The 14348-nt window shown below is 36.3% G+C and overlaps 1 protein-coding gene and 1 long non-coding RNA gene across 2 annotated transcripts in view; one reads left to right on the top strand and one right to left on the bottom strand.

The window, feature by feature from the left end:
* Positions 1 to 14348, top strand: part of LOC125858376 (serine/threonine-protein kinase Nek6-like) — a 1100283-nt gene that overhangs the window by 500689 nt on the left and 585246 nt on the right. The gene's annotated exons all lie outside the window — the stretch shown is intronic.
* LOC125858396 (uncharacterized) lies at positions 3107 to 6139 on the bottom strand. Its single transcript, XR_007445735.1, has 3 exons — positions 5947 to 6139; positions 5435 to 5511; positions 3107 to 3286 (listed from the first exon to the last, which is right to left on the bottom strand). It is a non-coding gene; the product is annotated as an uncharacterized LOC125858396 (long non-coding RNA).

The raw sequence follows: 14348 nt of genomic DNA, 5'->3' as shown, positions 1-14348 counted from the left end.
CATCTGCCGGGCTTATGGGGGTCCGTGCAGGTGGTTTCTTTTATTGTGCACGAGCGTACCCGTCGGGTTTATGGGAGCCCGGCGTAGTTAGTTAGATTGCTTGTCTTTGTTGCCTGTACGCTCGGGTACATAACCCCCATTTACTACTCTGTGCACTTGATGTGACCCTTTATTTGCATTTCAGTTTACTTTTGCTTATCTTGCTCAGTCGGCTGATGATGCCTACTGGGTACCTGTTGTTTTGGTACTCATGCTACGCTCTGCATCTATTTTGTGATGCAGGTCCGAGCACTAGTAGCCAGCGTTGATCGAGCTTGGAGTAGACTTATCCGGAGACGGCGGTGAGCACACGGCGTTTTGTACTATTTCAGTCTCCATCTGTATATATAGACTTGTCTTTTTCCTTTCGAGACAGTCCAGTCTCTGTTGTCCAGTTTTGGGACTTGTACTCATTTTGTAGTAGCTCTGTACTAGTAACTTCCAGGTTCTGGAAGGGATCTTTATTTGTATATATGTTTTTGGTTTGTGTCCGCCTGTTTATATTGTTATTTGCCTACTCTTGTTTAATTTCTACCCTCAGACCCATTACTTGTTGTTTCGGGTTACGGGTTGGCTTACCTGCTGGTGGGTTATAGTAGGTGCCATCATGACTCGATAAATCGGGTCGTGACATATAGATATTTTTTTATTTATTCCACGAATTCTAACTTTTTATTTATAGAAGTATACAAATTTGTTACACTTTCTGAACAATTAATTATAGGTGTAAAATGAAATTTTAGTATTATGCACAATAGCAAAATTATGATTATTAATAGGAATATTTTAAACAAACCGACCTCCGGATGTCGCTTTTATTAAAGTAATTAGATTTAATAAAAAAATACCGACGTCATGTGATCGGTATCACATTAAAAAGTAATCATGTTAATTAAATAATATTGACATCGGGAGGTTGGTATTTTATATTAAATTATTTTTTAACTTGTATAAATTACCGTCATTCGGAAGACGATTTATTTAAAGTTAATTGAAAATATTAATTTATTACATACTATTTAATTTTACCGACTTCCAGAAGTCGATATTATAATTTTTTTGTTTTTTATATTACACAAAATCGTCCTCAGGAAGACGATTTAAATAAAATTAAATCAAAATATTTCTCAATTTTTTTTATTTAAATGAGAAAATAATACCTACATCAAGAGGTCAGTTTTTATAGTATACAAAAATTGTTATAGGTGTAAAATGAACAACAAACCGACCTCTGGATGTCTCTTTTAAAAGTAATAATAAAAATACCGACCTCCGGATGTCGCTTTTAAAAGTAATAGATGAAATAAAAATACCGACCTCCGGATGTCGCATTTAAAAGTAATAGATGAAATAAAAATACTGACCTCCGGATATCGCTTTTAAAAGTAATAGATGAAATAAAAATATCGACCTCTGGGTGTCACTTTAATTAATAGTAATTAGAGAAAATACCGATCTCATGAGGTCGGTATTTTAATTACATACTATTTAATTTTACCGACATTCAGAAGTCGGTATTTTAACCGACATCAAGAAGTTGGTTTTTATGCAAAATAACCAAATTCCGACCTCAGGAGGTCGGAATTTTTCCCAGAAACAAAAACCGACGTCTTGATGTCGGTATTATTTTCTCAATTAAATATATAAAATACCGACCTCATGAGGTCGGTATTTTATATTAATTTATTTTTTACATACTATTTAATTTTACCGACATACGAAAGTCGGTATTATTTGTTATTTGTTTAATACCGACATCAAGAGGTCGGGTTTTATTGTATTTCATTTTTTTCCGGGAAAAATTCCGACCTCCAGAGGTCGGAATTTGATTTTTCCGCTTTATTTTGCATAAAAATCGACTACTTGTAAATACCGACCTTCGAAGGTCGGAAATTACCGACCTCCATTTGAGGTCGGAAATTTTTAGGTCGGTATTCACTGTTTTTTTAATAGTGATTCTGGTTTCGAAATATCTTCCACATATTTCCATTGCGGAGGAATGTGAATGCCATGACTCTTCCATTCTTCTTTTTCAGAATTTTCTAAAACCCACAAATCATTTTAACTAGTGAAACATCCCCAACAGTCTAGCAATGCTATTTTGCCCTTCACTTCAATCAATCATAATGAAATATATTGTCACATATATCATTTCCCAATTCAATAACTCTGAATTTTTCAGTTGTTAAATCAAATGCAGCTATTGATTTCTTCGAGTAATCCATCATATAGATAACTCCTTCAATAGAGTAACTTTTTATACTAAAACATGGGGAAAAAAAATTAAAGATACCTTCAATTTTTCTCCATGATTTGTCTATGCTTAAAGTGAAAATAAAATTATGTACATGCCCACGTGAATTATCAACCTGCATCAAAACTTTGTACTTCTTTTCTACGAGTTCATAGCCTAGTGAATAGTAATATGAAGATTCAATTGAGTGAGAATTTTTTCTCTGATAAGGAAGTAGTGCCATTTTTCTCGTACTGGGATTGAAAATTCTAACAGGCTCCTTGTCGTACTTCCAGATGCAGTATGAATCATTAACACACGGTCCATTGAAATATTGACCGTGACAATCAAAATTCCATCTAGATGTATTTCCTTCTTCGTTTAGATCTACAACGTATGGATCTTCAGCTTTCCCAGAAGGAATTTTATTCCACCATCGCGAGTCATATAGCGTAGGTAATGGACACGAGTAAAATCTGAATCGAACACAAGGACATCAAAAAATTAGGAAACGCACCTAAAGCTCATCAATGACAAACACAGGAAGCCATAGGATATTTCAACAATTAGTTCTTTAAGAAGAGTAGGAATTCTTCTAATAGGTATCATATTTATATCCTAAGTTGTCACGACCCGATTTATCAAGTCATGATGGCACCTACTATAACCCACCAGCAGGTAAGCCAACCCGTAACCCGGAACAACAAGTAATGGGTCTGAGGGTAGAAATTAAACAAGAGTAGGCAAATAACAATATAAACAGGCGGACACAAACCAAAAACATATATACAATTAAAGATCCCTCCCAGAACCTGGAAGTCACTAGTACAGAGCTACTACAAAATGAGTACAAGTCCTAAAACTGGACAACAGAGACTGGACTGTCTCGAAGGGAAGAAGACAAGTCTATATATACAGATGGAGACCGAAATAGTACAGAACGCCGTGTGCTCACCCCCGTCTCCAGATAAGTCTACTCCAAGCTCGATCAACGCTGGCTACTAGTGCTCGGACCTGCATCACAAAATAGATGCAGAGCGTAGCATGAGTACCAAAACAACAGGTACCCAGTAGGCATCATCGGCCGACTGAGCAAGATAAGCAAAAGTAAACTGAAATGCAAATAAAGGGTCACATCAAGTGCAAAGAGTAGTAAATGGGGGGTATGTACACGAGCGTACAGGCAACAAAGACAAGCAATCTAACTAACTCCGCCGGGCTCCCATAAACCCGACGGGTACGCTCGTGCACAATAAAAGAAACCACCTGCACGGACCCCCATAAGCCCGGCAGATGGACTGACAGTTGAAGTAAAATAATGGAGCTAGAAGGTCTATCACAATATTACCAATTTCCGGACTTGTAACTGAACCATTCCCAATCATATTCCAAGATCTCATTACGTCCCGGACTTTAACCGGAATCTCTCCAACCTCCAAAACCTCAACCTACAGATGAGAGTAATCAAGACTAAACTGAAGCTTTAGTGAGGAATTGGGAATACACCACGTGCAAGCTGGACCACGGACTCGAACCGGGTACTATAGCTAATGAGTCAACCTATATGGGCTGGACCACGGACTCGAACCGGGTGCTGTAGCCAAAGGTCGGGCACGGGTGGGCTGGACCACGGACTCGAACCGGGTGCTGTAGCTGAAATCAGATCACAGGTAAGCTGGACCACGGACTCGAACCGGGTACTGTAGCTAAGCCTGGACATAAGTGAGCTGGACCACGGACTCTAACCGGGTGCTGTAGCTAAAACCAGATCACAGGTAAGCTGGACCACGGACTCGAACCGGGTACTGTAGCTAAGCCTGGACATAAATGAGCTGGACCACGGACTCTAACCGGGTACTGTAGCTGAAACCAGATCACAGGTAAGCTGGACCACGGACTCGAACCGGGTACTGTAGCTAAGCCTGGACATAAATGAGCTGGACCACGGACTCTAACCGGGTACTGTAGCTGAAACCAGATCACAGGTAAGCTGGACCACGGACTCGAACCGGGTACTGTAGCTAAGCCTGGACATAAATGAGCTGGACCACGGACTCTAACCGGGTACTGTAGCTGAAACCAGATCACAGGTAAGCTGGACCACGGACTCGAACCGGGTACTGTAGCTAAGCCTGGACATAAATGAGCTGGACCACGGACTCTAACCGGGTACTGTAGCTGAAACCAGATCACAGGTAAGCTGGACCACGGACTCGAACCGGGTACTGTAGCTAAGCCTGGACATAAATGAGCTGGACCACGGACTCTAACCGGGTACTGTAGCTGAAACCAGATCACAGGTAAGCTGGACCACGGACTCGAACCGGGTACTGTAGCTAAGCCTGGACATAAATGAGCTGGACCACGGACTCTAACCGGGTACTGTAGCTGAAACCAGATCACAGGTAAGCTGGACCACGGACTCGAACCGGGTACTGTAGCTAAGCCTGGACATAAATGAGCTGGACCACGGACTCTAACCGGGTACTGTAGCTGAAACCAGATCACAGGTAAGCTGGACCACGGACTCGAACCGGGTACTGTAGCTAAACCTGGAATAAGTAAGCTGGACCACGGACTCTAACCGGGTACTGTAGCTAAGAATCAATATCCAACCATCCGTCGCGGGAAATATCACCAAACCGATTACCATAAATAATCCTTTTAGTCCGACCCTCATATACCCCAAATCGCCGAGGAAGTATCCAATAATGAGTAAGCTAGACCACGGACTTTAACCGGGTATTTGTAGCCGATATAAAAGCAGGGCATTATGGATACAAGGTCATAAGCTGAGTTACCGACTATCAGACTCAAGTCTGCTATATCAGTCTACAAGGAGCTAACCGTCCGAAACGACGTCGGAAAAAGTTCTACTGCCCAACGACATCCGAAATCTCGCAAGTCTATGGCAACACTAGTCTAAGCCTAGACTAAGGCCAAACATACTTCAAATCAATATTATCATATACACCACCAGATATGGCTATTCAATAATATCAAGAGACATGCTGTCATAATCCAACACTTTCCCGAAATAAGGTCTAAGGCAGGAATTATAGAAATTTAGCATGCTCGACACCCGAACCCCTCCATACTCAAGCAAATCAATAAACAATTGCCTAAACATGCTCAATCTCACGAGAGAAAACCATAGCCTACCTGAAAGCCGATCACGCGTGCTCCAACTCACGGTACCGGATCTTTTCCTCTCCGAACGGTCTCCAAATGCTTCCCCACTAACAAAAGGTTAATCACCTCGTCATTACGAATATATTGACACTAAAATTATATTTTTCGGAGACGGACCCAAAATCGGGTCTAAAACGGGATTGTGGGGCCCACACTTAGAATCTCAAAATCGAATCCGTGGAAACGTCCCAACTACCTTACTAAACTAATATCCCAAAATTTTAGCACAAACAGATGCCCACAACACCGCAAATCAGCCACAATAATTAAAAAGGACAGCCCTTTCATCATCAATTTCCGGAAAAACGAGACCCTTTCAACCCAAACAGATTATACCACGACGATCCTTGCGAAAAACTCTACAAGTTAGCCACAAGAATGACTCAAAACGGACTTACGATGATCAAGATCTCACATTTCAAAAATTCAACAACAAAACATCCGAAAATCACACTGGCAGTGGCTAAAAATTGATTTCTTACCTCAACGAAGCCTCCCCTCGCGTTTCCGAGATCACCGCTAGATTCCCCTCGAAATTCTCTTGAAGTTTGCCTTTTGAATCACTAAATTTGGTCTCAAAATGAAGGAGCAATCTGATGTTGAAGTTAAAAAAAAAAATTGGACGAATTCGTTCTTAAAATCTGGAAATTTCCACCTCTGCCACGTGTCGTCACGTGGCTCTGCCACGTCACCGCCGCGTCAAAATTTTACAACCCTTCAAACTTAAATTTCGATGTTTCGGACTCGTTCGGAGTCGGAAAAATACAAACCTTATATGGAATCTGATTGGAAACGATATTTCGGACTCAACGGTGAAGGCGGAATTTCCATTTGGAGCTCGCTTCGACGAAAAGTGGGTCCCACACCCAGTATCATTTGAACCAGATTCCACAATTGCTATCTAAAGCCTCGGGAAGTGAACAAAAAGTCGTTCTAGACCAAAATCAATATTCCGAAGCTAACCTAGCTGTCAGAATTTTCATCTGAGCACGACTTCCAAGAAGGTTGACCAAAGTCAACTTTTCAAGTCATTACATAAGTGGAGGCTGAAGACCGAGTGAGTCAAACTAAAGTATTTGCAAACTTTTATAAGTAGGCTAAATTTTCCTCATTAAATATTTTATTTGACTTTATTATCTACTTGTATTAAACCATTTTCATTGGATTGAATTTATATTAAGTTGATCTAATTCAAAATAATTTTTTATTTTTTTGACTTGACATAATAGGAAATTTAATAAAGTAAATAAGATTTTTGAATTATGTATATAGATGGTGATAAATTAAGGATATGTATAATTTACTAAAATGCAATTTTAGTTAATATACCATATGAAAAAGTCCAAATTAAAGATCACTTGTCGAAAAAGAAAAAAATATTCTTTATAAAACAGACTAAAAAGGATTATAAGATAAACTAATTAAAATTAAAAAATAATTAAATTTATATATTCAAAACTATACAAATTAATTATTTATCTATAAGAGCAAATGAATAATATTTTTTCTATTTGTGTAGACTCTCTTGAGTCTTGCCTCTCTACAAAGATTAGCCAACTCACATATATCAAACATTATATATAAGTAATGTTCTGATTGAGTTAATTTATTAAATAATTATTTATATTTCAAAAATTGTCTATTAATTAAAATTACTTGATTTTTTATAACTATAAAAATCACTCAATTATTTTTTTCCTCAAAAATGCTAAACTAAAAAAAATAATATTCTCTTTTAGTTGACATGCCATGTCACATTAAACACTTTATTCAATTCAAATTTTAAAAGAGAAAGAATATAAATTATTACCTTTTGATAAGAATTTCTTTATGATTTTTTTTTAAAAATCATTTGAGAACATATACATTGACATGCATAAAGCCTAATATAAAAGAAAGAAAAATAATATTTGGTTCATTTGAAACAACTCGAAAAAAGAGAGAGACAAAAACAGTGTTATTAACTTTATAGAATTAAATACCAAGCAAATCATTTTATTTTATTTTATTTTAAATAAGGCAACAAGTCCAAACTTTAATTTGTGACAAGCAATGTAATTTTTTTTTAGCATAAGTAGACGCTTTCTACATTAAAATTAAGTCCAAACTTTTATTTCAAACATATATTTCCACTACACAAATCATTTTGATCATATAAATATTTATAACAAATCTAACAATGCTAATTTGTTCCTTACTTCTATCAAACTGTATTAAAATATTTTGTCATCTATATAATAATTTCTTCAAGTAATCCAACATGTAGCTAAATAACTCCTTGTATTGAGAAACTCTTCCTACTAAAATATGTAAAAAATCAATGATACTTTTAATCTCATTCATGATTCACTATCTATGCTTAAAGTGAAAATTCAACTTCTTGTGGGCCCAGTTGAAATCTTAACTATCATCAAAACTTTATACTTTTTTTTTCTAGCGGTTCATAACCTAGTGAATAGTAATTTAGAGGGTTGTACAAAGTTATCTTAATTTCACGTCTCCTTTATCTAGAATTCACTTCGTAATTCTTTGCAGTGACAAAAGAGATAACGTAAAAAATAATAATGTATAAAATCAAATGCTTAATAAGTATGGTCCCTCGGTTCTTTTCTTTTGTGTTTTGAGAATTAAATTACATTAATTTTGAATAATATTTTAAAATATATATTTTTATTTAAATTAAATTAAGTTTTTAAATATAAAATATGAGAATATTTCTAGCGGAATAGGAGTAATTATTATTTGCAAGATAACCAATTAATTCTCTCTCTGAGAGTAAATGAGTAATGTGTTTTCATTCGGAGAGTCTTTGAGTTAATTCCTTGAATAGAATTATGTTTATGAAACTATCAATTATTTTTTTTATATTCTTTTAAAATTGTAAAATCACTCAAACTGTTGTTTTTTTTTATTATTATTTTCAAAATATATTGAATATAAAAAAATATTTCTTCTCTCCTAATTGACATTTCATGTCACATTAAATATTTTATTCAATTCAAATTTGAAATTCTTAACTATTAGACAAAAAGAAAATATAAATTATTACCATTCTAGAAGAATTTTTTTTATGCTTTTTATTATTTGATAACACATACTTTATAAACAATTTTTTTTTCTTAAAAAAACATATGCTCAGATGTAATGACTTGAAAAGTTGACTTTGGTCAACCTTCTCGGAAGTCGTGCTCAGATGAAAATTCTGACAGCTAGGTTAGCTTCGNAGAGAGCAATAATATTCATTTGGAGCTACTCAAAAAGAAAAGAAAAATAAAATCACAAGTCTAAACTTAGTAATAAGTTGAAATATTTTTATTTATTATTTTAGCTTAAGTAGAGGCCTTCTTTATAATATTAATGCCATTAATTCCATCTTCTATTGGAGCTTCGTGAATTTCCAAATATCTCCAACTACTTTTCTCAGCATCATAAAAATAACAAAATAAAATATTATTTTTTACCACAATAAATATAATTTCGCAATTATGAGAATCGCAGAATCCTTGAGGAGGTCCTTATTTTGGTTTTTATATATCTTCCACATCTTTCCACTGCGAAGGAATGTGAATGCCATGACTCTTCCGTTTTCTTTTTTAGAATTTTCTAAAATCCATAAATCATTTTCACCGGTGAAACTTCCAAAACAGTCCAACAATGCTATTTTTCCCTTCACTTCTATTAAATCATAATTAATTTCTTGTCACATATATCATTACCCAATCTAATAACTCTGAAATTTTCAGCTCTTAAATCAAATGCAATTATTGAAGAATTTGTTGAGTAATTCATCATATAGATAAATCCTTTAATAGAGAAACTTTTCATACTAAAACATGGGGAAAAATTAATGATATCTTTTATTTTTCTCCATGATTTGTCTATGCTTAAGGTGAAAATAAAATTCCGTACATGCCCACTTGAATTATGAACTTGCATCAAAACTTTGTACTTCTTTTCTACGGGTTCATAACCTAGCGAATAGTAATATAATGATTTGACCGAGTGAAATTTTTTTCTCTGATAGGGAAGTACTATCATTTTTCTTGTACTGGGATTGAAAATTCTAACAGGCTCCTTATCGTGCTTCCAGATGCAATACGAACCATTAACACACGGTCCATTGAAATATTGATCGTGACAATCAAAATTCCATCTAGAAGTATATCCTTCTTCGTTTAGATCTACAATGTATAGGTCTTCAGCTTTCCCCATAAGGAATTTTGTTTCACCATCGTGAGTCATAGAGTGTAGGTGATGGACATGAGCAATATCTGAATCCAAGACAAGAACATCAAAAAATTTGGAAACGCACCTAAAGCGCATCAATGACATAACAGGAAACCATAGGAATATTTCAACAATTAGTTCTTGAGGAAGAGTAGGAATTCTTCTCATAGGTATCATATTTGTATCCTAAGTGGAGGCTGAAGATTGAGTGAGTCAAATTAATGTCTTTGCAAGCTTTTATAAGTAGGCTAAGTTTTCCTCATTAAATGTTTTGTTTAACTTTATTATCTACTTGTATTAAAACACTAGGGAATTTGGCCGTGCTTCGCACAGTTATGAAATATATATGTAAATTTATTTTAAAAATTAATTGTAGAAATAAAAAAAATGATAAAACCACAATACGATTTTTTTTTGTAGAATTAGAGCTTAAGTGGATTACATTTTTGTTATCAAATATTTTTCAAAATTAAAAAACTAATTTATTAAGAAATTTTTTTCATATATATTATGATGTTAATACATAAAATTTGGATAACTTATTGAAGGACTTGGTTTTTTTCTTATTTTTGACAAATGATAAATTTACTATCCGATGAATCTTCCTTTAATTCGAAAAAATAAATGATGAAACTAAAAATAGGAGGAAACAGTGATAAATATTTCTATTTCATTTCTTCTTTGATATTTAATCCTTTCTTTGTCCTTGTTTTTTCTCTTATTCATCATCATCTAAATAATTATTTTTCTATATTTTTCATTATCATCTAAATAAACCTCTATTGCTAATTTTTCATATATATCTTATATTATTCTGGTAATTCTTTAGAAGTAGAAGATATGAACAAATTTAAATGTTTCTTCACCATAAGAAATACCTAAGACTTGTGTATTTTAATACTTAATATGCATTTCTTTTGAGCCATGAGTAATAAAATTTGAACGTCTGTTGGCGTAGTTAGTTGTGTTCTGACAAAGTTACAAATAACTAATTTGTGCCTAAATAAAAATGTAATTTACTACAATTAAAAAATTTATAAGAACCTAAATTAAAAAAAATATATGAGTTCATCTTAGACTGCTATGAGAGGCTTAATAAGTTGGGAATTGTCCATCAGGGGTCGAGTTTGTGTCTTTACAACTTCAAGGTGAGGCTAACCAGTGGTGGAGAGCTTATATGGAATGCAGGTCTTCTCCTTTACCTCCACTTACTTGGACCCAATTTCATTCTCTGTTTTTAGAGAAGTATGTGCCTCGGACTTTGAGGGATCGCAAGAAGGATGAGTTCATGGCTTTTGAGCAGGGTGGTATGACTGTGGCTGCTTATGAGGCCAAGTTCCATGCTTTTTCTAGATATGCTACTCAATTGGTGACTGAGGAAGAGAGAATCCAGTTATTTATTAGGGGATTAAATTCTGAGTTGCAAGTATTATATGTTCATATGACTTTTGCAAAGAGGAGCTTCAATGAGGTAACATACTATGTTAAGAAAGTGGAGGGGGTGAGGTGAGACAGTCAAGCTAAGGCATGGGCAAAAAGGGCCAAGAACTCGGATAACTTTCAAGGTTCTTATTCCAAGGGGTCCGGAAGGCCAACGCATGCAGCCAAGCCAATTCAGTCCGCTATGCCCGCCTTTGCGGGTAATTACTCGAAAACTCCATCTCATAATTTTTAGGATAGCCAGGGAATCACGCCTTCGATGGAAGGCATACCATCTTTTGATCGTACTTGTTACAACTGTAGAGAACCTGGGCATATGAGGAGAGATTATCCCCACCCACGTCTGTTAGATTACACACAGTTGCAGTCTAGAGCAGTGGTACTCACGGAGAATGGTAATAATGGTAGAGGACGTCCACATGGTGGGCGAGGAGGTAATCAGCGAGGTCGTGGAGGTAGAGGAAATGGTAATGCAGGCAGAGGTAATGTGCAACCAGGCAAGGAAGTGGTTTGCCAAGATGATAGGGCTCAGTGTTATGCCTTTCCGAGCAAGAATGAGGTAGAGGCGTCTGACACGGTGATCACATGTCCTATTCTTTTCTGTGACCGGATGGCTAATGTGTTATTTGATCCAGGTTCTACTTAATCTTATGTATCTATGCGATTTGCCGCAGAGTTTGATATGATTTGTGATATACTTGATTCCCCTATCCATGTTTCTACCCCAGTTGGAGAGTCAGTCATAGTTACCCATGTCTATCGTGTTTGTCCTATTTTGTTTATGAGTTTTTAGACTTAGGTTGATTTGGTGATTTTGGATATGACTGACTCTGACATAATCTTTGGCATGACCTGGTTGTCCCCCTATTATGTTGTGCTTAATTATAATACTAAGTCTGTAACTTTAGAAATTCTAGGAAGGGAAAATTAGAGTGGCAAGGGGTATACAATCCTAAGCGAACTAAATTCATATCCTCCATTCAGGCTAAGAAATTGATAGGGCAGGGTTGTTTTTGCTTATTTGGCTCATATTAGGGATGTTGAGATTGAGGCTCCATCCATTGGGTCTATTCATGTGGTGTCGAAATTTAGAGAAGTGTTTCCTAATGACTTGCCTAGTATACCTCCGGATAGAGATATAGATTTCTGCATTGATTTAGAGCGTAGTACGCATCCCATTTCTATCCCTCCATATCGCATGGCTCCGGCAGAATTAAGAGAGCTTAAGGCTCAAATCCAAGAGCTTCTTGATAAGGGATTTATCCGTCCTAGTGCTTCCCTATAGGGTGCTCCAGTTTTCTTTGTTAAGAAAAAAGATGGTAGTATGAGAATGTGTAGAGATTACCGGCAATTGAATAGGGTCACTATTCGAAACAAGTACCCTTTGCCTCGAATAGATGATATTTTTGACCAATTGCAAGGTGCATCGATTTTTCTCTAAGATTGATCTAAGATTCGGTTACCATTAATTGAAAATTAGGCCTGAGGATGTGCCCTAGACGGCGTTTAGAACTCGCTATGGTTACTATGAGTTTTTGGTTATGTCGTTTGGTTTGACCAATGCGCCTGCAGCTTTCATGGGTTTGATGAATGGGGTGTTCAAACCGTTCCTTGATTCGTTTGTTATAGTGTTTATTGATGATATTTTGGTCTATTCAAAAAGTGAGAAAGAGCATGCCGACCATCTTCGTAGTGTTTGGGTGTTGGGAAGCAAAAGCTATATGCTAAATTTTTCTAAGTGTGAATTTTGGTTGAAATCGATTGCATTTTTGGGGCATGCAGTTTCAAAGGAAGGGGTAATGGTAGATCCCCAAAAGATTGAGGCGGTTAAGAATTGGGTTAGGCATAGCTCTGTGACGGAAGTTAGGAGTTTTGTGGGGCTCACTAGTTACTATCGTCGATTTGTGAAAATTTTTGCTTCCATTGCCACTCATTTGACCAAAAAGGAGATACCATTTGAATGGACTGAAAAATGTGAGGAGAGCTTTCAAAAGCTAAAAACTCTTTTGACCACCGCATCTATTCTAGCATTACCGGTTGAAGGTAAGGATTTTTCTATTTATTGTAATGCTTCACATTCTGGTTTGGGTGTGTGTTGATGCAGGATAAGAATGTTAAAGCTTATGTCTCGCGTCAATTGAAGGTGCATGAGAGGAATTATCCAACACATGATTTAGATTTGGCAGCGGTAGTGTTTGCTCTTAAGATCTGGCGGCATTATCTTTATGGTGTTAAATGTGAGGTATTTACTGATCATCGTAGTTTGCAACATGTGTTCACTCAAAAGGATTTGAATTTGAGATAGTGAAGGTGGATGGAGTTACTTAAAGATTATGATGTCACCATTCAATACCATCCGGGTAAGGCTATTATGGTGGCAAACGCTTTGAGTCGAAAAGCGGTGAGTATGGTAGTTTAGCTTGCCTAAGTGTAACCAAGCGACATTTGGCTAAATAAATTCAGACCTTAGAGTGCAAGTTCATGCAGCTGGGCATCTCAGAAAGAGGTGGGGTGTTATCTAGCATTGAAGTGAGGGTCACATTCATAGAGGAGATCAAGGCCAAATAATTTGAGAATGAGAATTTAGAGGAGCTTAGAAAGAAGATTGCGAATGGTAAGGCACAAGAAACCACTCTTGATACGGATCGTGTACTTAATTTTAAAGGGAGAATCTGTGTTCCTAGAGTAGATGACTTGATTGAGAAATTGTTGGTGGAGTCTCATGGTTCGCGATATTCTATTCATCCGGGTGTGACCAAGATGTATAGAGATTTGAAACTAGTTTATTGGTGGCTGGGCATGAAGAAAGACGTAGTGGAGTTTGTGGCAAAGTGTCATAATTGTCAACAAGTGAAGTATGAATATCAAAGGCCGGCAGGTTTACTTCAAAGAATGCCAATTACGGAATGAAAGTGGGAAATAATAGTCATGGATTTTGTGGTTGATCTTCCCAAGACTTTGGGGAAGTTTGATTCTATTTGGGTAGTGGTGGATAGATTGACCAAGTCAGCCCATTTTATTCCGGTAAGAATAGATTATAATGCTGAGCAATTGACTAAAGTTTATGTGAAAGAGATAGTGAGGTTTCATTGGGTGCCCCTCTCTATCATCTCAGACCGTGGTACCCAATTCACATCCAAGTTTTGGAGGAAATTGCATGATGAATTTGGCACACAACTCACTTTTAGTATAGCCTTCCATCCACAGACAGAAGAAC

The sequence above is a fragment of the Solanum stenotomum genome, chromosome 3 (genome assembly GCF_019186545.1).
Source record: "Solanum stenotomum isolate F172 chromosome 3, ASM1918654v1, whole genome shotgun sequence".
NCBI lineage: Eukaryota > Viridiplantae > Streptophyta > Magnoliopsida > Solanales > Solanaceae > Solanum > Solanum stenotomum.
The sequence above is the reverse complement of the archived record's forward strand: the minus strand, read 5'-3'. Positions and strand labels throughout refer to the sequence as shown.